We start from the raw sequence: 23,597 nt of genomic DNA, 5'->3' as shown, positions 1-23,597 counted from the left end.
GCCAAGTGCCATTCACCCAGTGAAAGGTAACTTAGACAAGACAGAGATTCACATGCCCCGGGAGACTACACCTACCACAGCAAGACATTAACCCCCTGCCAGTTCCTATTTTCTCCTCTCAAAAATTACAAACCTTACTTCCCCAGGGTATACAGTCCTGGCAGCCTGTAAATCAGGGGCAAAAGCTGTGTTCCTAATTTGTAATTACTGGGTTCATATCCAACAAGATATATCAGGTTATATTGAAATTGCCTTTATTTAGAGAGGAGGCATGTTTCTCTATGAATATAAAACAGTAAGACAGCACAAAATTTAATGTTCTAAAAGCATTTAAGTTGCTTCTCACAACACTAAAAATATTCTTCTCACAGTTGTTCTGTGTCACTTGCCAGGTCTACTTTTTACCCGTGCTTATTACCAGTGGCTTTAATAACATTTGATTATATGCATATTTTTCAAAATATTTATTTCTGTTTGGAGAGGAAAACAGGGTATCAGCTTGTAGAATAAAGACTGACTATTGGATCTCATTTTTTTCATCCTCTATCTGAGAGCAGTCTTTATTATTAATGTATATTATTACTTCAAGTATGTCAGAAAAAGAGACAAACAGTCAGAGGCAGGAATTTCTCCCTAATTCACTCTGCCTAGCCAGCAAAATGTAACACAAAATTATTTAGGGAAAAAATACAATTTTCTGTCATCTCTGTCATACACTGATAACAAAGCTATGGGTTAATATGTTTTGATATTTTTGTCACTCATTTATCATGTGACCTTTCATGCTATCATTAATACAGCTGAGGGACAGAGCAAGGGACACTAAAATAAGGGCGTGGAAAAGTCAGATTGCTTCTGGAACTACCAGTGGTCAGTCACAGCAATTTATGCTTTTCTCTAGGAAAGCCCTGACTGACGAAGAGGAACACTTATTAAAATTTGATATTACTGTCTAGGCTCTGCCACATAGAATTTGCAACTTTTAGCAATGATGGGAACACTGGAGGGTTAATAAATTTCCCTTTGAATTATGATATTAATACAATTCAGTGTGCCTGTTCAGATACTCTGAGCATATATGTGAAAAAAGAAAGCACCCTAACATTTGAACATTGGCTATTAGTCATTCTCTGATTTGGTGAACCTAGGGAACATATTAAAATATTATGGCTAATATTGTTCTGCTTGTGTTCTGCAGAAATTGTTGATATTTTTAAAGTATAGATAAACTAACATAATTTGTTGTACCGGAGACACAAAAGTTTAATTTATCTTGTGTTTTCTTTGATGATAAATGATACCTGGTTTGAATTTGCATGCAGCCTAATACCATTCTTGACAATGGTCTGGATTTTATGTTGCCCTTAGAAGCCGAACTGTTAAAATTCCAATATAAAACTAATTTATACTTGACATTAATGAGTTAAGGAATGTTTTATATAGTGCATCTGGGCATGGGGAGAACTTTATAGGGTTATACTAAAAATGAAATTATGTTTGAATACTGCTATCAAATACAAGAATAAAAAATCCTTCCACAGTCTTAGTTAAGTGCTAACATAGAGTACCAGATCTTAATATTTGTATTAAGAAAACCATTTTGTTTTCTGTTATAGCACTTGAAAATGGGATAGCATAAAGGCAAAGTATTAGCATTTAAAATATGCACATCTATTAAAGGTTATGAAAAATAGTTTGTTATAAAATTATTTGCATTAACCTAAACACATCTTATTAAATAACAACAAAAATAATGATTCTGTCATTATTACTTTGAAGACTATATTTAAAATACGAATAAATCAGAAAATGACCTTTCCATAAGGGAAAAAAAACAAGTAAGGGTGACAGTTTTATATAGAGGAATTGTTAAGTAGGTCCCAAAGAGACTGTGAACATGCATAGTATTTCTTAGATCTTATTACAATATGCATTATGTACATTACAATGTATTTTTAGCATCACATCAAAATCAGTATGGATAACAACTAGCCCAATGACGTTTTAAAATTAATTTTATTTTTAATTTTGCTTATTTTTGTGTTTATCAATACAGCAAAAATAAATGAATTTCATATGGGTAATGAAAGGCAGTTAATGTATATTGTATTATTGTCAGAAAAAACTTTATGCTTTTAAAAATTATATCTTGCAGTTTTATTAGTTTTGAAATGTACTTGCATATATAGAAACATTTCACTAAAACCCATCACTTTAATTTTCTCTAGCTTGACTTTGTTAATGGTCTTATTGTATCATAAGATTAAAAACTGTATGGATCTGAATGACATACTTATAAAAGATACAGAAAAGCTCAGTAAAAGGCAAAAATGCATCCCTATTAATTGATAAGGAATTTAAACAACACATTAAGTTTATGAATTTTGTGACTTCTTTCACTGCATGCTTTTTAACAACCTTCATTAACAAATACAAACTGCAGCTTTGGATTTTAGAATATGACACTTGAAATAAATGCCATTTAATATAATTCTCAAGTCCCCTTTGTCCTTTTAGTGTTCTCAGCCAAGGATTCGATGTGATGAACTATCATGCATTCTCTATAACGAAAAGCATAACTTCAGTTCGAGAAAACAGCTCCAGTTGCAGGGTCAGCGAGGATTCAGTAAGCAGGTGGTTCAGAAAAACACATTTTACAAACCTTCGTTTTCATTTGTGTCCCAGGAGGAGGATAAGATGGTTATAGGAAAAAGTGGAAGAGTTTAGGGAAAACAAAATGAATAGAAGGCCCTCTCTTCAAGAAGCCACAACATATCCTTTATGTGTACAAAGAAATGCATCTCAAGAAATTCACGCTAGTTCATTCCAGAAGGGAGTTCTAAATGGCTTAGCATCCCAGGGATGTAAACTTAATATATAAATACTTCCCTAATTTCCTTTTAAGGCAGTTTATAGAAATAGATTGTCATCATCATGACCTAACTAAATTTGATTTTCCTTGATATATAAACCTAATAAAATATACTAATTTGTGGATATTTAAAAATATAACAAACTGCTATTTTGTTGTTGTGTTCTTTCTAGTATTTCTAGTGTTTCTAGTATTGGCAAGAGCACCCATGTTAAGGGCCAAGCTAAACAGAAGAACAAGGTCCCAAGTGAAACACGTGCAGAATCAGCAGAAAAATGCTTAGTGCTTTTATTATAATGGCAACATTCTATAAAGCTTTAATATTAACATCGTTTTTAAAGGATTTTAGTTATCATACATTAATATGGATAGAGAAAGCTGTGATTCTACATTTTGTATTTCTGTTTGCATATAAATATAGTCAGAGTCACAGACAAAGCCAGCAACCTCACATACTTGCCTTCAGTGGTAAAGGATGGAAAGCCTGCCTGCTACCAATCAGCAAGTGGTTGCCATGGTTACAAGGTCAGGAAATATGCCTTTTTCCCCAGTTGTCCAAGGCTTGCACATGTCACTTTTGAAACTATGAATTTTATATACAGGTCAGGAGATGCATACCAAAGAAATAAACAGTGAACTGGCCCATTATGACAGCTAACGTTCAAATGTCCTTGGGTTTTTAAAAGATATCTAGGCAAAAATATTGTTATTTTCAATGAAGCTGGTTTTGATTGTTTCATGCACATATATGTTATATAATATATATTGAACATCATGTTTTCATTTAATGAAATTTCACGTTGTAGTTTCAAATTATTTCTTAGAGCTGCTAGCATATACCAACAACTTGTTTCTTAAAAATGGTATCATTTTCTCCCCAAACCTATTTTATTTTCAACAAAAGCATTAGTTATTACAAAAATACAATCCATGGAACCTGAAAACACGACAGTTAGACTGTTTTCTTGGAATATTATAATTCCTAGGTTCCTTTGTAAAGTATTGCTGTTGTGCTATTTTTAAAAAGATGAATGTTTCAGGGATTATCAAGGTCAATTTTGTGAGATTTTTAAAGCTATATTATTTAAGAGAAAATTGTAAATTATCAAATGATAAGAAAATAAGTTGGTGCATCGATGCCAAAAATTTTTGTCGGATTAATTAGTCACAGAGCTCTCAAGGGAACTGTGCTTTGCCGTACATAAAGGGAAATTTGATAATGTATACTTAAGCATCACTATTTTTCCTTTTATAATTTGTTACTCATCTTTTACTATAAGATTATATTATATTAAGTCAATATTAAGTATAGGTATTGAGCTGGAACTTATAAGAATGTTTATTATTCCTTTGAAAATGTGTCTCATTTCAGGAAGCTGGGGAAGAAGCTGCTAAGAGTAAATGACGCAATGTTATTTACAAAGCACAAGGTGGCTCGTTCAATGCAAATGCACATCACCTCTGTAAACACACAGCTTTGTGTAGAGTCCTTATTTCCAAAAGACTTGAAGGGATGAAAGTATGAGCAATGTGGAATATTAAAATAATAATGCATACTTTGGCATCCATCCCAGCCGGTGTAAAGCCATTATCAGGTATATATGATTAAATAGGATTAGAGGAATCACAACTTTAGAAGAGATACTTTGCAACGCTGAAGTCTCTGATTTTCAGTATACAATCAATTGTACTTTGCATTAATTGAAGTCGAAAGCTTTAAAAGAGGTCTGAAATATAGTGGGAAACAACAGGGCCCTTTCATTCTATTTTCTCCGTAGATGGTTGCTGCTATTGTTAACGTTAACATTCTCTCTCTCTCTCTCTTTCTCTCTCTCTCTCTCTCTCGTATATCTCTCTCTCTCTATATCGCTCTCTCTCTCTCTCTCTCTACTCTCTCTCTATCCCTCCCCTCCTCCAATCTCTATCTTTCTTCCCTCACTCCTTTCTTTTTTGGGATCACTAAAGATTAGTCCTTACTTGATAACACTCCTTTCCAATTTTTTTTTAACTGCAAGCAGCATTCAATGAGAAACTAAGTACGTTTCTTTTCAACAGGCAATTTACCCCATGATGAGATATGCTTTCACTTATTTTTCTTTGACATTCTAGCATCTAGCAGCACAGCAGGTACCTGGAGGTTAGGCTTCAAATAAAGGATAACTACATTCTTACATTAATAGATGCCATTGTATGGCTATGTCATATTATTGTAGCATTTAGTTCCTTTAATTATGCTTTTAAAATTATACTTGATAAGCTGATACAGCCAAAGCAAGAAGAAAAAAATCAATTCTGTTATCATTATTGTTCTGTCTGCACACATCTACCTCCCTGTATACCTAGCTGTTCTTCATGAATATGGGTCTCTGCAATCAAAATATTCATAATATGTTTATAGGTAATAAAGCTCAAAATAAATTTTATTTAATTGATAAACTATGCTGTGTATTTGTCATATGGGATCAGAAAATGTGCTAGCAAATATAAAGCACCATAACATGAGGGATTTTCTGTGTGAATTCAAAATGTAAATGTAGATTTGTTCAGCAAAATCTCATTTGAAGTGCACAGAGTCAGCGCAACAACCCTATTGCTCTTCTCTTTTCTTTTTCCTTTTTTCTTTCCTAAGCTCCTGACAAGCGTGCTTTTTGCCATCTTATGAGCCTGCTCCTCTATTTGGGATGACCTTCCTGTACAGCCATGTAAGTTCGGGGTATGTATCGTGTGGCCTGTGCACAGCCTTGCCCATTAGCCTGTCTCCAAACCTTTGATGTGGACCATCAGCACTACGATTTCACTGGCTCATTCATTTTTGTGTTTCTCTAACGATCTCTGGCCCTGCTCTGAATCCTGCCTTTATTGTAGACAGAACTGACAACAGGCAGCCTTGTCTTTCATTTCCTTGATGTACTTTGTACTGTGGTATGGCTTTTGTTAGTATTGATGCAAACATTACCATAAACCACCACCTAGGGACTAGAAACAATTGACTAACTGTTTTCAAATCCAATACACTTAGGTTGATCAGACACAAAGTTTAAGTACAGTTAGCTATAACAGCACCCAATTCTGTGTGGTCTCAGTCTCTCTAGACTCCAAAATAAAGGTCAGTGCAATGTGGAATGCTTATGTCAAGACAGCCTGCAAAGAAAATTTATTCAAGAGATTGAATATTGGACGAGGACTCATTCATTCACTTCCTGGTATAAAAATGCCAATTCTATTTCCTGGTTTATTTAAAATGATTTTTTTTTTCTTGAGCCATTTAAAACCTCATTCTTATAAGAAAATTGGCCTGGCATGTGAAAAAAGCAAATCTTTGAGACTTCAGACTTTGATGAGCTGTGCATTTCAAATTGACAAGTGTTAAATTTTTTTTGTTTCGATTCTAAATTTCAAACCCATCTTTATTGAACTTATTATAATAACTAAATTGCTCCAGCATCCAGAAGAATTACAAAGTTAACTATATTGTAAATGCAAAACTGTGGCTGACCTTCATTGTATAGGAGCAGAGAAAGGGTCAGTTTCCTTTTGAGTTTTGTGAGATCCTAGACTCAGAGCGCTGTAAAAAGGACTATTCAGAACCAGCTTCCCTTATGGTGCTTCAAAGACGTCAGCGCAGTCTTTGAAGTTTCTCCCTAAAATAATCAACTGAAAAATCGGGAGCTTAAAAACAAAAAGATTAAGGAAATGAGGCAGACTTGGGGCACCTATAATTCTTCCAGCCTTCTAAATACTTAAAAAAATCCTAATTATATTGTTCAATATTTTGAATTTTAAAAAATTCCATATAGTAAATATCAATGTTTCTCTATGTAGGGTGTTATTTTATAATCTTAATATTTCTCTGAAATTACATTTCAGAAGAAGTAGAACACTAACCCACAGATGGAATATATATTAGATTAGGTTTAAGTGTGACGGCAGTTCCCTAACCAAAGTTATACAGCTGAATGATATGCATGTGCTCCGTGTCCTTATTGCACACACACACACACACACACACACACACACACACACGCGTGCGTGCGAACACACACAGGCATACACACAGACACGGACACACAAATATATCTTAAATTTTAATTTCTAATTTCTAAAAGCATATCGTTTTCTAGAAATACTAAGGTATCCAATGAAAAATATTGACAGTACTGAAACATAGAATGTAAAATTAAATGAGATAATAATTCACATAGCAGTAAAACTATCTATCTCATATTTACATACACATATACCATTTATAAATATTCAAATACCTACCATTGTGATTTTCATGGAATTTTAATTTTGGTAAGCCCAGAAGATTGCTGTGCAGTTAATTATCTTTTATTTTAGGGAATACACTACTTTGCATTGTCTTTTGGGGACTGCTGTCTTGTGATTTGAATTGTACTGGATTTGCTCAGACTGCTCAACTGTTCTTCAGCAGGACAGCTTCACCAAGTTCCATTCATATTATGAAGATGCAAGAGGGCCGAAATGATTTAAGCCATGAGTCACCATGTCATACCCTTCTTGACATCATTTGATTTTCTTCAAACCATCTTCCAATGGAGCATATAAGACGTATAGGAGTTGATGATATAGGTGACTGAATTTATGTATAGAATCTCTGGTTGAATTGCCAAACAATTATATTTTGAAATAGATATGGCACGTGAAAAACATTTTTAACCAATTGAAAATGTTTACTTAAGAGTCACATAATATGTACAAATTCTTGCAAAGATTATGGCATGTCATTAATAATCTGATATGCCTAAATTACAAAGAATGACCTTAATAAATAGTTATATCATTTCTTTATGGTTAATATTTTATTATCATTAATTATAAAGCTTATTGCTACTTCTGGCAATTTCAGTGAAAGTTGTAAAATTGTAAACTCGTTTCTCCAATAGCTCACAGAAAGATGTTAGTTCAGCTCTGCATGTGAACTGTCCATTGTTTCTATAATTTGCAACTGATTTCTTAATTAAGATGGTTCATTTTTAAATGCTTCTACAACTAGGATTTACAGATTTACACAATTTCTTTTTGAACTATTGCATTAATAAAAAAGTATTTAGGTGCTGGTTAAGTGTAGTCTGGATCTTCTTTTCAGAAACATGTTTATGAAGTTTTCTATTTCTTCCATAAGATTTTCAGATGCATCCATCCTACAGAAAACATAGCATTTATTTCTGACTGTGTTTAAATCATGGAAACTTACAGCATAGTATAAAAACACGTAGAGATCTGTTATAAAAAATAAATGCATCTATTTTAAGTTATTTTTTTTTTCCATAAAAGTAACCTTTTGTCACAGAAGTTTTCCAAATGTTTAGTGATTTGTTTTAGGTTTGTAGCTGGCTTTTGGAGACCTACTGATAAATCTGGAGGTTGAATGAACAGACCATTTTTTATGTGGCTCACATAAGCTCTTTCGTGTGATTCTTGCTCATTTTTAATATTACCTGTCTTCAAAATATAATGGAGTTGCTTATCGGATGTCTGAAGCACTTTCAGGGACCTGTGCTGATTTTTATTCAAGCAATTGTATCGCAGATTAACTCATCGGAATTCAGGGCCACAATCACTGGAGAAAATAGTGGAAAAGAGTTAAAGATGATAAATGGAAGGAAAACGATGCAGATAGATGTGGAGTGGACACACACTTTCATTCAAACCACCTTGCATCAAATCATGACAGTGGGTCAAGTTCACAGGTCCGCAGAGAACCAGATGAGCTGACGGGTAGACCTAGGAAGGGAGACAAGCTTTCTGTTATATGAACAAGCAGGAAGTTGGTATGAGACCTTTTTGCACAGCAATGAAGTGGCTTCTTATTCCAAACTAGCAGGTACACTATATTTTCAGACCTAGGAAATGTTGCTGACATTCCCTTCAGGCCACCCTGTCCCCCTTGCTCCCGAAATCTGAGAACATTGTTTGTGAGAACTCTTTACAAAAACCAAACTCGGACTCTTCTAATGGGCTATGTCACCACCAATTTAGACCTTAGTAACTACAAAATTTGTAAAGATAAAGTGACTCTCAGACTAGTTGAATCTCGAATCAGTATTAATTCACCCTAGGTTCCTACATTCTCCAACATTAAGGACTTTGTATGCTGCCTATCCACTCCATAATCACAGTAAAAATTGCCTTTTCAGGCAAATATTTAATAGTATTTTCTGATAAATTGACAATATTCATGAGATTTTTCTAGATTTTCACCTGTAACTTATGAAGAATGTGTTAACAAAGAAAAGATAATGCCTTCTGATGAGATCCTAAGTTAGACTACAGTAGGCAAATTAGCCAAGACTATCACAGTATAATGAAGAAATAAAATTTCATATTCTCTAAATCAGAATTTAAATAAAAATAACACTTATCTTATAAATGAATAAATTTGGAATGGTGCCTAGTTCTCCAAATCTTGAGACCAGAATGTCAATATTCACCTTCTCTCCACATCATGTGTGCTTCTACTTGTTCATTCAAAGCAAACAGAAGACAGAAATGAAGTTTTAATATATGCAGAGTAGATTATTTAAAAATTATTTTCTGGACTATAATGGAGGAATAAGCACAATAATTAGTGCAATGTTCTTGTCAGTAATCATAAGGCCAGTCAATAAATAATCATTGCTATTGTAAAAATTTCATAATTTTCACCATAATCAGAATATAATTCCAGTTCTATTTTTAGCTAAGATTTGTTTGAAATGTTACTTCCTTTGTAATGTGCTGGTTTTCATTTGCAATTTTTAGAGAAGAGGCTTTACGCATTTTATATTAGATTCAATTATATTTCTCAGTATTAGCCTTGGAGAGACATCTGCATTAGCGATTCCAGAAAAATATTTATATTGAATCTATGATGGTAATTTAAAGTTCATCACAGCACTTGGCATCCATTCCAGATGCTACCCAATCTAGCATTTTAAGATTTTGAATAGGATGCTTATGGGCAGTGTCAAGGTAATTTCTCTTCCAAGAATTTATTTGGGCAATTTCATTACTGGCAGTCACTACAGTTAAGGCCTCTCTCAAGACTGAGTGTAATTTCTTTCAGATCTAGTCACAGTGTGTGACCACAGAGCAAACGGTGCTCTCACTGACTTCTGAAAACCTATGTGATATCAAAGATGTACCCCGAGGAGCATGCCACAAGTCAGAATTAAACAGAACAGATTATCTGACAATTCCACTCACACCCTGATTCTTTTTGTCTTTGCAATGGATATAAGCTTCAGTAATTTTGCTACTAATTAGTAAGCCATAAGTAACCTCTATATTTTACTGCTATATTTTATCCTGTTGTTCTTCTTAATAGTTATTATAAGTAACTGCAAAAAAAAATGGAGGGACCATGTGTGACTTGTATATATAATTATATTTGCACATATGGTGAAGTATTTCAATATTTTAAAATGTTTCCTCCTTGATTGGAAGTACATATACAGATGCCTGTCATATTTTTCCATTAGAGGCTCTACTGCAATACACTTCTGGCTTTTATTTGATTAAAATTTTATTTTTTCCTCCTGTACTTATGAAAAGAGAAGAACTGCTTTGTGTTCATTGGAGTTTAAAGCCATGTTCAGACACACCGGCCTTAACCACAACCAAGGCCACCGTCTTAGGAAATGAAGGACAGCAATAGTGTTCTTGAGTTAAGGGGAATAACAGTAAAACTGAGAAGCCACAATTTGACAAAATCAGTGCAAATCACTGGGTCACGGTGTCTAAAGAGACAAGCTGAAGTGGAGATCTGTGCCACCGCTCCAATAATTAAGTCCCCAAGAGCTCAAAACACATTTTGCCTAGATAATCCAGGTAATTCTGACTCAAGTGGCCAAGTGCCTTGCTTTAAGATTACCCAGCGCACTAGAAATCCAAACCTATGGGAGAGCTAAATCAGAGACCAATTCCCGTGCAGTAAAATGATTTGTCCAAGTGACTCTTTCATGGTCAAGTAGTCCAGAGCTGCCCAAGAATGAAGAAAATGCTTTGCTTATTAACTACCTGAATCACTCATATAAATTGACCAATCTCCTAGAAACAAACACAGAGTTAATGGAACAACAGACCTAATTTCTGATACTGGAGCTTTCCTGGGTCAGACCAGTGTTGGGAAAGACAAATGGACATGGCCCAGTACCCAGAATCTCCACTGAACAGCAGTCTAATCATGGAAAATTTGCTTACTTTTTGTAAGACCCTGTTTACTGATCTGTTAAATAAGTATCATTAATTATGCATTTCAGATGATTATTAAGAAAATAATGTGAGACAATGGAAATGAAACACTAAGCGAGTCCTAGCAAAGTATTTAGCTCTCAATCAAGGCTAACTAGATGGCTGGACTTGTGCTACTGGTATGCCCTCCCCCCAGAGCTGCCTGCATTAGAAATAAACTCCTTAATGAGATCATTCATCGATGAAGAAACTATGCAAGTGGCAGCTTTCATTTATTCATTTGAAAAATATCCAATGAGTGTCTGCAGTGTGTACATATATCTTTGGGGCTAGAAAGCTAGGTCCAACTCAGAAAGTGTAATCTTACAGAGAAAACTGATATTTCATTAAAACAATGAATAAACACTCATTTCTTGGGAACTATTTCTGGTTTCAGATGATTTATTCTAGAACATTCTTAGTGATTCTGAATATGCACAAATCATACAATTTTATCCTATTTTTTTTTAATTTGACACAAAGAAGTGCAGAAAAGACTCAACTTGGATTATTTAAATCTGTATTAATTTTGCAGCCTGAAGAGCAATGCTTGAAGTCTCCAACAGGAACCATTTACCTCAAGGCAAATCCTGGGTATTTGCTGATTGAAGTTCACTGGCCACAGTATCAGAAGAATGACCATACTCAGATAGCCATCACTTCTGGTGTGATTGCCCACTTCTTCACATAAGCATGGGAAAGGAGCCGAGTTAAATCATGGGAAAACAAACCACGAGTCTCATCAGAGATGCCACTGACAAACAAACATTACAAATACCGTAAGGCTTGGCTTTTTTCTTTTGTTGCTGTGGCACAAACTAATCACGCTGACCTAGATTGTTCATGTTTCCCACCAGGAGGCAGGGAACAAACCTGCAGGTGCCTAGATCTCAGGACGCCTAGAAGACACAGGCTTTTATCTTATGCCAGAGAGCCAGATGCTTAAGACTTGAATGGAAAGCTTCTATAGGTGAGGAAATATGCACTGACAGATATATAAATAGATATGGGGAAGGGAGAAAAGAGGCTGGGAAGGAAGGGTAGAGCAATAGAAGTAGAGAGGGAGAGAGAAAGAAAAAAGTAAACACAGATACCCTTATATTTTGGAATTATTTGTGACAATGAACATACATTAATTCCACAATCAGGCCGTCCTTTCTCTCTCTCTCCTTCCCTCCACCCCCCTCTCTCTCTCTGTTAAAAATTCTATTGTGACTTCTGATTTCTGGGACTGCAAGATTGTGCCATCTTACCCAGACCATTATTTGTACTTTAAAATTGAGAGACATAATTAGTCAAATTTGTGACCCAATAACTGCTCTAGTGAAATAGATTCCACTAAAATTTATTTATGTGACTGATAATCTGTATTTTCTTTTGGGTGTATGGGAAGGTAAGTGAGGAACTCACACCCAAGGCTGACTTTACCTTGTTCTTATCTTATTTTCTCCAAGTCTCAAATTCTCAGATTAAAAGTGTGCATGCCATGCCTGGATCTAGGTCTTTAATTATAAAGATAGATTAATCTTCTTACCTTAGAAAACCTCACAACAATGTGTAATCATTCCGATAGCATACATAAATCATAGTATAGAAATACATGATGTTTATCAGTTATACTATGTGCCAGACATTCATCCCAGGATTCTGTGTGTGTTACCAAGTCTAACTGTTTCAGTCACCCTTTGAGTTAGAGCGTTGGTGGGAATGAAGCCACCCACAACCCTGAATCTCAGTGCTTAACATCATCTTATTCTCACTCTCACTCCATCAACAATTTACTGTGCTCATGATGCTCTTTGCAATACAACAGAGAGCTTAAGATTCTTTGGAAATTCCGTCATCTTCAACATAGGACGCAAAGTCACTAGGGAATGGGAGAAGGCTCATGGAAGAGGTATTTCCTAAACCTGAGATAGAAATAGCATCCATCACTCACAGTTTGCTGATCAGAACCCAATCTCAGTTCAGTTTATGAGCAACTAAGCAAAGTATGCACCCAGAATATTAACTGAAAGTTAATACTGTGAGCATACAGCCCAAGTCTAGTGACTCCTAACCCTCTTAACAAACAGATAATGACTTTTTTTCTGCTGTTCCCTAAGAAAGATAAAGGCCCAGCCATACCACACATCTAGTTTAGTCTCTAATTTCTTTAAGTGATAATAACCAGCATCTGGAGTTATTTTCCTGCCCATTATTCTATAAACTGGAATATTTTTATAACACCTTTACAGCATCCTTCACTCATACACACCAGTGTGCAATATTTATCTATCTTTCTATCTATCTATCTATCTATCTATCTATCTATCTATCTATCTATCTATCCATATCTCAGCACAGTTTGATTGAGAATTTTTGGAGAAAACATACAGTCTATTAATTAAAGATTTAGATTTAAAAGGCTGTCAAACACAATGGGCAGGACGATCTTAGGACATTAAATAAAATATAATTCAAATATTATATGTAAAATATCCCATATGAAAATGTACTCTGAAATATATGTTATATAAGCCATTTTTAAAATAACTGTTTTCTTATTTGTCTACAGACATTAAAAATGATTCAAAGTAGGTCAAATAATATCATTCAAGGATATACAAACATAGTGTTATAAAAGACTGAAAACACTTTATAGATTCTATAATGCCAGAATAAATTATATTATTTTACTGCATAAGTCCTATTATCAAATACATGTTGTCAAAGAATAGGTTCCTTTGAAATCATCACTGAGGTCAGATATTTTGTGTCTGCCCTTCCTGTGGTACAAAACTGAACTGGCAGCTAATAGTAAGTCTCTTCCTCTGTAGTCCTCACACTAACAGTCTCCCCTACCAATGTGAATCTCTTAAAGCCGCGGATGTCTTCTCGACACTGTATGGTTAATCTTGGTAGTCATTTAGAGCAGCCTGAGGAGAACCTCTGAGATTAGCACATCTCGCATTTCCACAGAAGGATTTACTTAGTGGGAGACCCATCTTGAGGGTAACCAACACCATCCTATGAGTTATGGGTTGTAGATGGAATAAAATGAACAAAAAGAAAAAGCTCTGTTCTACTAGAACCAGGAAATATGGGCTAGAGAGGCCCTTCATGAGTAGAGTTTAGTGGAAAATTCTGACAGGAATTTAGAGAAGTGTGATGTAGTGATGAGCGAGCAGGCCTGCTTATAGTACCACCAGGCTCCTGCATGGTTATCTTTACACCCGAAATAACAACACACAAACTGTATTCATTTAAACACTGCCTGGCCCATTAGTTCCAGCCTCTTATTGTCTAATTCTCACATCTAGATTAACCCATTTCTAATAATCTGTGTAGCACCACGAAGTGGTGTCTTACTGGGAAAGATTCAGCATGTCTGATCTGGTGGCTGCCTTCATGGCAACTCTCCCACTGAGCAGAGGCATGGCGATTGTCTGAGCCATCTACCTCACTTCCTTCTTCCTGTTCTGTCTACTCCACCCACCTAAGGGCTGGCCTATTAAATGGGCCAAGGCAGTTTCTTTATTAACGAATGAAATCAACAGAAGACTCTCCCACATCAGTGTGATGTGGTTAGAAATATAGACAATAAAGCTCATCTTAATAAGGCTTCAGATGGGACAAAATATCCTCATATTTGTACATATTCTAGTAAACTAATTTGGCTGTAGATTCTGTCAGAAATCTTTGTGGTGGTATTAGATAAAGGTGACAGACTTTAATCTCAGCACATGCAAAGACAGGTTAATCTCTGTGAGTTTGAGGTCAGCCTGATCTACAGAACTAATTTTAGGACAGCTAGGGCTGTTACACAAAAACCCTGTATTAAAAAACAAAAACAAACAAACAAACAAAAAAACAAAAAAAACAAGCACAGGCTTGGATCCTGTACTTTCTTTCCCTACCCACCACTTCTGAAATAGGAATATTTACTATATTCTCTGTGTTTTGAGGTGTTGGTGTTTTGACCATGAGAACAGTCCCCAAGGGCTTAAATATTTTTTTTGTTGTTGTTGTTGTTTGAGACAGGGTTTCCCTGTAGTTTCTAGAGCCTGACCTGAAACTAGCTCTTGTAGACCAGGCTGGCCTTGAACTCAGAGATCTGCCTGCCTCTGCCTCCCGAGTGCTGGGATTAAAGGCATGTGTCACCACTGCCCGGCAGGGCTTAACTATTTAAAATATTAGTGCTCAGTAAGTGGAAATGTTTGGGAAAGATTAGGAGATTTGGCTTTGCTGGAGTATCTGTGGCCTTGTTAGATGAGGTGTGTCTGAAATTACTAGGCACCACAATAGTTCACGAGACACAAACAATGGAACCCATTTTAAGAGTGTGTTTGTGTGTGTGTGTGTGTGTGTGTGTGTGTGTGTGTGTGTGTGTGTGTGTGTGGCGGGGCAGGGGTTGAGACAGGTTTTCTCTATACTAGCTTACTAGCTCTATCGACCAGACTGGCTTCAAACTGACAAAGATTGGGCTGACTCTGCCTCCCTAGTGCTGGGATTAAAGGCATGCACCAGCACCACCCAGGTTAAAGAGTTTTATTGGGAATAGAGAGAAAGACACATGTGCAGGCCTGAAGAAGCTGGTACAGGAAGGTAGCATGGAAGGGCATCTCCTGGTTTTTAAGGCTGCCTAGTGCATACACAAGGGCCTTACGTAGCTGTGTCCATGATAGATCTCATGACCATAGTGCATGAAGATCACAGAAGGTTTGAAGGCCCTGGGTGACTATATAAACTGCCTGAACACTTGATGGCACAAGCGGCCCCGAAGTGCCAGTGCTTGGGGTGGCTAGACATTTGGCCGGAGCTCTGGGTGATGGAAATGATTACAGTTGTCACTGGGAGTGGACTTTGAGCTTTCAGTAGACTCAGTCCTCTTCTTCCCCCCTTCCTCTTTCTCTCTTTGTCTTACTGTCTCTCTCTTTCTCTCCTCCTCTCTGTGTGCCATATGTAAGCCCTCAGCCAGATGCATGCATGCCTCCTGCCATATTTCCTGCCATGACAATGGGCTAATCCTATGAAACTGTAAGCAAGTTCCTAATTAAATTCTTTCTAAGAGTTGCCTTGGTCTTTACTGCAGAACAGTAACTAAGGCAGTAATTAAGTAACTTGCCAGGGCTTTGTGGAAGTTCACAGCTAACAGTTTCCTCTTAAGTATTAAGGAAGATTGAATAAAGAATTTTGAACAATGCTGGGATTTTAGGTACTATAGGAATTCTTAGAGAAGTACTGAGTGGTGGGTTTTTCTTTCTTTTTCCATTTATGGATGAGCATGAGCTTTTAAGACTAAACATTCAAAAGATATGTTTGGGTTTTGAGGTGACAACGGATATGTGGTGATTACTCATCCACTTGATTGAGATGACAATGTCCTGGAAGATTAGCAAACCATATGTATAAGTGTGTCTTTATTAATTTCTAGAAAGGATTAACTTAAGAAGAAAGACTCGCCTTATGTAAGAAGCAACGTCCTGTAGGCCAAGGAGATATAGGAAACATACCCATTTTCTATTCATCCTCAACAATATGAGGCAAAGGGTGTCTGCCTTGGTCATACTGACACAACAGGTCCAAAAATCCTGGACTGAAACCTCTGAAGCCATACCTAAAATAAATCTTTACCCATTAAGTTATTTATGTCAGCTATACCACCTAGTGATAAGAAAGTCAAGCTGAAAAATTAAATGCAAAGAATGTCTGCCAGTTTTCATGCACCCTCATGCCTCAGAAACATTTAATATAGATAACTAACCTGATTTTAATGAAAACTGTCATTCCATGAGATTTCAGCATCAAATTCCCTGCAATTCTTCCTACCCTACTGGCTCTTTGTATTCATTGCTATTTTATCTGCTACGTTGCTTCTACATTGGTATTCCGTCACCTCAGTCTTAGATCTATTATTCTTTCCAAAACTGGCTCTTTTTGTAGAAAAATGTACTCCAATATATGTCTTAAATTTCTGTCTGTAAGTCTGATCTCTCTTCAGAGTTTGTTTCATTCATATTTACCATTCATGAAATTAAAAATTATCTGTAGAGCTCAATAAAAGAAAAAAGAAAAAATTATCTCAACACTGATAGGTCCATTATTAAAACACATATTCCACACTTAACTTTGTTGATGATCTTTGGTGGTTTCTACCTTCAGTAAATTGCTCTTGCATTTGACAGCAGGAAGCTGATTTTTTTTTTTCTGTTCTGTTCTAATTACGGAGGGGAGAAATTTCTCTAAGTGTCAGCAACTGGACCAAGAGTGTAAGCACCCCGCTGTTTTAGTGTTAGAGTCTGGGCTTACGTGTCTGTGGGTACATCGTCAGTACTCCTGCCTACCAGATTCAAGGCTGGAACTGGTGAATCCTCAGATGTTCTGAAGCCAGTGACCCCATTTCTTTCAACAGGACAATAAAAAGAGATCCTGCCTCAATCAAACAATGTGGAATATGAAAACTGCTGGATTGGAATGGTCCTGACTTCAACATGTACACATGGTATACATCATGGTTGACACCCACTCACCCCCCCACAGAAACACACCCTGAACACATTCAGAAGACTAAAGAGATAACATAAACATAATTCTTATTATATGTAATTATTTGTATTTAAATATCTATATACCAACTATTTATGGAAAACAATAAGATTCATTATTAATTTGTTTGGAGACTGAGCATATTAAACTGCCTGAATAAGTGATCCAAAAACATAGAAGTAAGTGTATTATTATCAGAGTGGTAATAAAAGAAACTACATTTTAAACAATTAATTTCTCAAGAATTATTTTTATGATTTTTGTATTACATTAGGTAAGTTTTGGAGGAGAGACAAATGAGGAGGAATTATTAGTGAATAGTTCAAGCTGAAATAAATTTGAAAGTCTAAATATTAAAAGAGTAGTAACAAATACTTATATTTACATAACTATGCTATCTCATTGTGAATTTTAGATGAAATCGGCCTGCAAATTTTGTAGGCATGATCATAAGAACAGGACTGTCAATGGTGAGGGGTGCTGGATTTGAGATCTATCCTAGAACAGTTTGTTCCAAGCTGAATGAGAATGACATATGGTGTAGAGTAGTGGCTCTCAAACTATGGGTCACAACCCCTTTCACAGGGGTCTCCTAAGTCTATCAGAAAACACATGTATTTGTTGTGATCCATAGCAGTAGCAAAATTATAGTTATAAAGTAACAATAAAAATAATTTTATGGTGGGAGTCATCACAACATGAGGAACTGTATTAAAGGGTTGCAGCATTAGGAAGGTTGAGAACCACTGGTAGAGAGTGTCTCCAGAGAAGAAATATACATTTAGATTGGTTGTCCTATTGGAAGAATTAGATAATTTAACTTCAGGCCATTGTAATTGCTTGTACTTAATATGATGTGGGAATTATGGTTGAAATAAAAGCTTAAGTCTTCACATCTGTGTATGTACAATGTCAGTGTTATGGATGATTATTACTTTCACAGGAAGGGCTGGTTATCCCACTCATCTACTACATATTATAACAGAGAGTACTGTTAACAGTCAAAGGACAGCTTTTAGGATTTTTCTATTCGTTTCTACTTGTTAATATAATCTATACTATTTATATGCTAATTTTTTTATTTAATTATAAGTGAAATCTAACAAGGATATAAGGAGTGAGGTAAAGAGTTAGTTATTAGAGGCTGGTTATCCAAATGAAGAAATTCTTCTGTAGTTTAAATGTGTCATTTTTTATTTTTTATTTTTGAAATGTTTAACTTTGAAATCTTGTTTGAAATGGGTAAGCTACAAAGTTATACAAGGGTTCAATATGTAAATTAATTTGGGCCATATTTAACAATTTTACTAATATATAGAAAATTTCATTTAGGTCATGGAGTTTGCTTGAAGCCAACATTAGGGAGGATGATTGCCTCCTTATTAACAGTTTCTGACATATGTTAGCTTCTCAAATGTAAGATATGGTGGTGGACATCCATGCAAATTATTCTACACTGGTAGTTGTGAGTTCAACTGTAGCTCCTCACATTTTATGACAAATGTTTCTGAAATTATAAAAATACTCTTACCACTGGTAGTGAAATAAAATGTTCTATAAATGAACCCAAGATGAGTCAAGTTACTCTGGATGGCCCAAAATAATGTTGTGATAGGAAGATTAGTTAATAACACATGAGTATAATAATAAGTGAATATTGGCTCCTGTGTTATCAAGTGTATCTCTCCAAAATGATGGGCATCAGTGGATGTATCAAGCATGTAGTTTCTAAAAGAGAATGTCTCCCAGATACATGAAGGTTTCTGAATAAGGCTGTTTGTGCTTATTTAGATCAAGTCTTACAGAGGCATTGTTTCTCTCAATGTCAACAGATGAGTCTGCTTTGAATCAATGCTTTTTATCAAAAATGCATTTGGACATTAGTGGGAATAATGCTGGTCTAACATGAGCCTGTACGCAAGCCCGGTGGGTCTACCTGCTCCGTGAACAAATAAAAAGGCTTTAGCTTGTTTGTGTTCTCTCCGGAGAAGAGCTTTCTGAAAGAAACATTTCCTACTCTTCACAAACTACAGGATAATGCATCTGGAGCAACTGTTTCTGTACTTTTAGAATTAGCTCGGCAACCTTGTTGCTGCCTAAGAGATTTTTAATTATAATAGTTTATTTCTTTAAATGCTTTATTTTATAGTGCACTTACTTCCTGGAAGTGCACTTTCTGTATGTGGCAACTCTCGTTTCTTTAATTATAAGGTTAATATCACATAATTACAGGGTAAATACTCAAGTTATTTTTGTCCCATGTGCCAGTGTTTAGCTAACTTGGTATTTTGTATGAAGAAACAAAATGATGATTAGTAATAATTCTTTTTTAAATTAATATGTATTTTTATTTTTTTATTAAAAATTTCCATTCCTCTCCTCCACTTCCCTCCCCCTCCCCTCACCCACATCTCCACTCCATCCCTCTCCAGGCCAAAGAGCAGTCAGGGTTCCCTACAAATGGGAAAGTCCAAGGTCCCCTCGTCAACTTCCCCCAGGTCCAGGAAGGGGGTGAGCATCCAAACTGACAAGGCTCCCAAAGAGCCCGTCCATGCAAGTTAGAATCAAAGCACCAGCGCCCATTGTCCTTGGCTTCTCAGTCAGCCTCCACCGTCAGCCACATTCAAAGAGTCCGGTTTTGATTACATGCTCCAATTCAGTCCCATTCCAACTGGCCTTGGTGATCTCCCAGTAGATCTGTCCCACAGTCTCAGAGCGCCCCTCGCGGTCCTGACTTCCTTGCTCATGCTCTCCTTCCTTCTGCTCCTCATTAGGACCTTGTGAGCACAGTCCAGTGCTCCAATGTGGGTCTCTAATCATTAGTAATTCTTTAGAAAAAGTAGCTTTCTGCAAAAAATAAGATCACTATTATAATATTTGCAAAATCACTTGCAAGTACCAGCGCAGTGGACAGGTTTTTTAAATAACTCATGCTACCCTAAGATCTAGCATAATAGACCTGTGTTTTCTGCAGTGTCAGAAAATTGATTTTCATGCTTTTCAAGGAAAACATTTATTTCAAGCTTTTAAGTTAATATGTCTAATTTCAAATTTTGTGTGCTGCCATTGTTATCAACTCTAAACTTGTATGTATTTATCTAAAAAGCTGAGAAGATAAAATCAGAATTTAGAGTATACTATAATACCAATTAGTTCACATACTAAAAGAAGAAAATGCAAACAGTGTTGAATTTAAATTGTTGGCATATTATGACAGATTTTTTTCATGATTTCTATAAGTAAAACACTTTAAACTTTTAACCTTTTCAATGATTCCATAATTTGAAAAATATGAAATACAATGTTTTAGATTTTAGTATTTCAATATCAGTAATGCTAATAGCAAAATATGCATGATTCCTTAATCAATTAATCTATGAACATGTATTTTACCTTATTAGTTTTCAATAATGGAATATAATGCATTCTGTGCCATCACAATTATATTTGTTTGAGAATCAACCATATAAATTAATAATCATAATTTGCATTAAAAGTTTGCTTATGTTGCCAAATAACAAAACTGAAGCGACACAGAGCCAGCAGGTATAATGAGGGCTGATGAAGATGGGGTCTAGAGGAAAAAGAACAGGATTCTTAAAAGTGACAAAGATGAGTTTCAAAGAAAAGATATATTTGTTGTGTTTTAGATTCCAATGGTAAGCCACAGCTCTTGAAGGCATATAAAAAGTAAATATTAACATCCATGGTTATCAGGTCACATTTCCTCCCTTTACCAAAACAAAAATTACTGCAATTTAAAGTCTGCTACTAATATCATTTAATGGCAACAAGAATATTAGTAAAATTTTTTTTTGGTTTTTATTTTTTAATTTTTTGAAGTTGTAACTTAATTTTGGTACATCCCCCTTCCTTTTCCTTTCTCCTAGTATCCCTATATGTCTTCCCAAGCTCTCCTTCATAATCAAGGCTGTCTTTTCTACCAATTATTATTTAATGCCTATTGTGTGTGTGCCTGTGTGTGTGTAACATGTGTTCCATAACTATTACCGTTCAGTATGTACAATGCTACCTGTTACAATCACAATACAGGGGTAAAACATGCTTAGAAATGGTAATAAGATTATGTGAACATGTGGAAACCTGAAGGCTCAAAGTATTTCAGTGACCAGGACAAAGACACAGACATTTGACCATCATACACACTAGTTCTTAAGCATATAGATCACTTTAACTCTGTTAAATGAAGAAAGTCCATAAATGCGAACGACAGGCTGCAAACTATGTCCATTGATATGTTTCTATACTGAGTAAAGACTTATGTTGTGCTGTGAAGGCTATAGTACGCACTCTATGGTTTATTCCTTCAGTACCTGATTTGTACTGGCACGTCTTGTTCCTTTATTCCATAGCTCTTCTCATTCTCTTGAGGTTATTTAAGATTAGCAAAAAAATTCAATACAGACTAGAACTGAAGTAAGTTTCGGAAGCACAGATGGTCACAAGAAAGGCTTTGGGCATGTTTGGAGTCCTGTTTCAATGCACAGAATGAGTGAAGGGATACTGGGAAGGTAATGCTGTGGAATGTCCACTCACGATTCATACTGTAAAACCACTTTGACATCCCACATACACTATTAGGAAACACCGACTCAGAGCAAGTGGTTCAGGAAGAGCTTGGAAGTTTGTTTTGTGCATATGCCTTCTCTGAAAGACATCCACCCCAAGCGCTCCATGTCATCAACGACTGAGAATAATGTTTGGCTTTAACAGAGCCCTTACTTAGGCAGACCTAAAAATTACAACCACTATTTTTTTCTAATGGTTACTTGTGTTCTCTTACATCATTTTTCCTTTGCAACATGTGTTAATTTCTATGGCATTTAATTTCAAAAGCTACTGGCAAGTACATACTTGCATGAAAGAGAAAGAAATCTAAGAACTGGAAATGTTTCTTGGTGTACATAAAATTTTATTTGGTTTAAGACAAGGAAGAATATAAGGATCATATCTCTCACTTGGATTGTCAGCACTGTCTGGGCTTGTTGTATATCTCTCTCACTGTTTGCCAGCATCAGGTTCTCACAATGCTGTGAGGAAGACCTTTAAAAGAGGGACTCTAAAGGTCTGTTTATTGTCATGTCCATGGACATTCCCCACAAAGCCTCATATGCATTTAAGTAAAAGTTTTGTTAAGTAACAATATGTACATTACTTTCTTTGAGAATAAAATTTATAAAACACTTGAGATCAAGCAAGGTATTAAGTTATTGCCAGAAGAATGATGTTTCTCCTCATGTAGTTTAACACAGGAAATACATCATTCTAGTGTTGATCCTTGCGCATCTGTCAGTTGCTGGTAATACTGGGGTGGGGGTGTTCCATATTAGGAATGATCTGTTAGTCGGGTGGTGATGGTGGCACAAGCTTAATCCCAGCACTCAGGAGGCAGAGCAGGAGGATCTCAGTGGTTTGAGGCTAGCCTGGTTCACAAAAATAAATTCCAGGACAGCCAGGGCTACACAGAGAAAACCCGTCTTGAAAAAACAAAACAAAAAGAAACGATTTGCTTTTATTATCTTCTTTAATTTCTACATCTCTCCCTTAACAGAGATATTGATACCCCTAGAACAATTGAAATGGTTTAAGTATTTAAGATACTAGAACAAGAGGATCTTTATCCATAAATCGGATATATGTCATGTTAATAGTAAATACTGAATACTAAGAGTGCAGTACTAAGAGGGTGTCCTGTATTCATTGATACATTATGATTGGATGTGGTTTTTTTTCTTAACCTACCTGATAGGCCTGGGACCAATATGATCTTCTCCCCAGTCATTTTCCATGAAGACCACAACAGGAATGTATCACAGTTTCTAGAAATGATCACATGGCTAGCTCTACTTTGATACCACACTTTCGTGCATGCATTTCTCTACCGTATGGAGAAAGTGTAAGAGAGTGGCTATATATCCAGAATCTGATTGTGAACAGCTTA

This window comes from Arvicola amphibius, chromosome 11, assembly GCF_903992535.2.
Source record: "Arvicola amphibius chromosome 11, mArvAmp1.2, whole genome shotgun sequence".
Lineage (NCBI taxonomy): Eukaryota > Metazoa > Chordata > Mammalia > Rodentia > Cricetidae > Arvicola > Arvicola amphibius.
Note: the sequence above shows the minus strand (reverse complement) of the source record.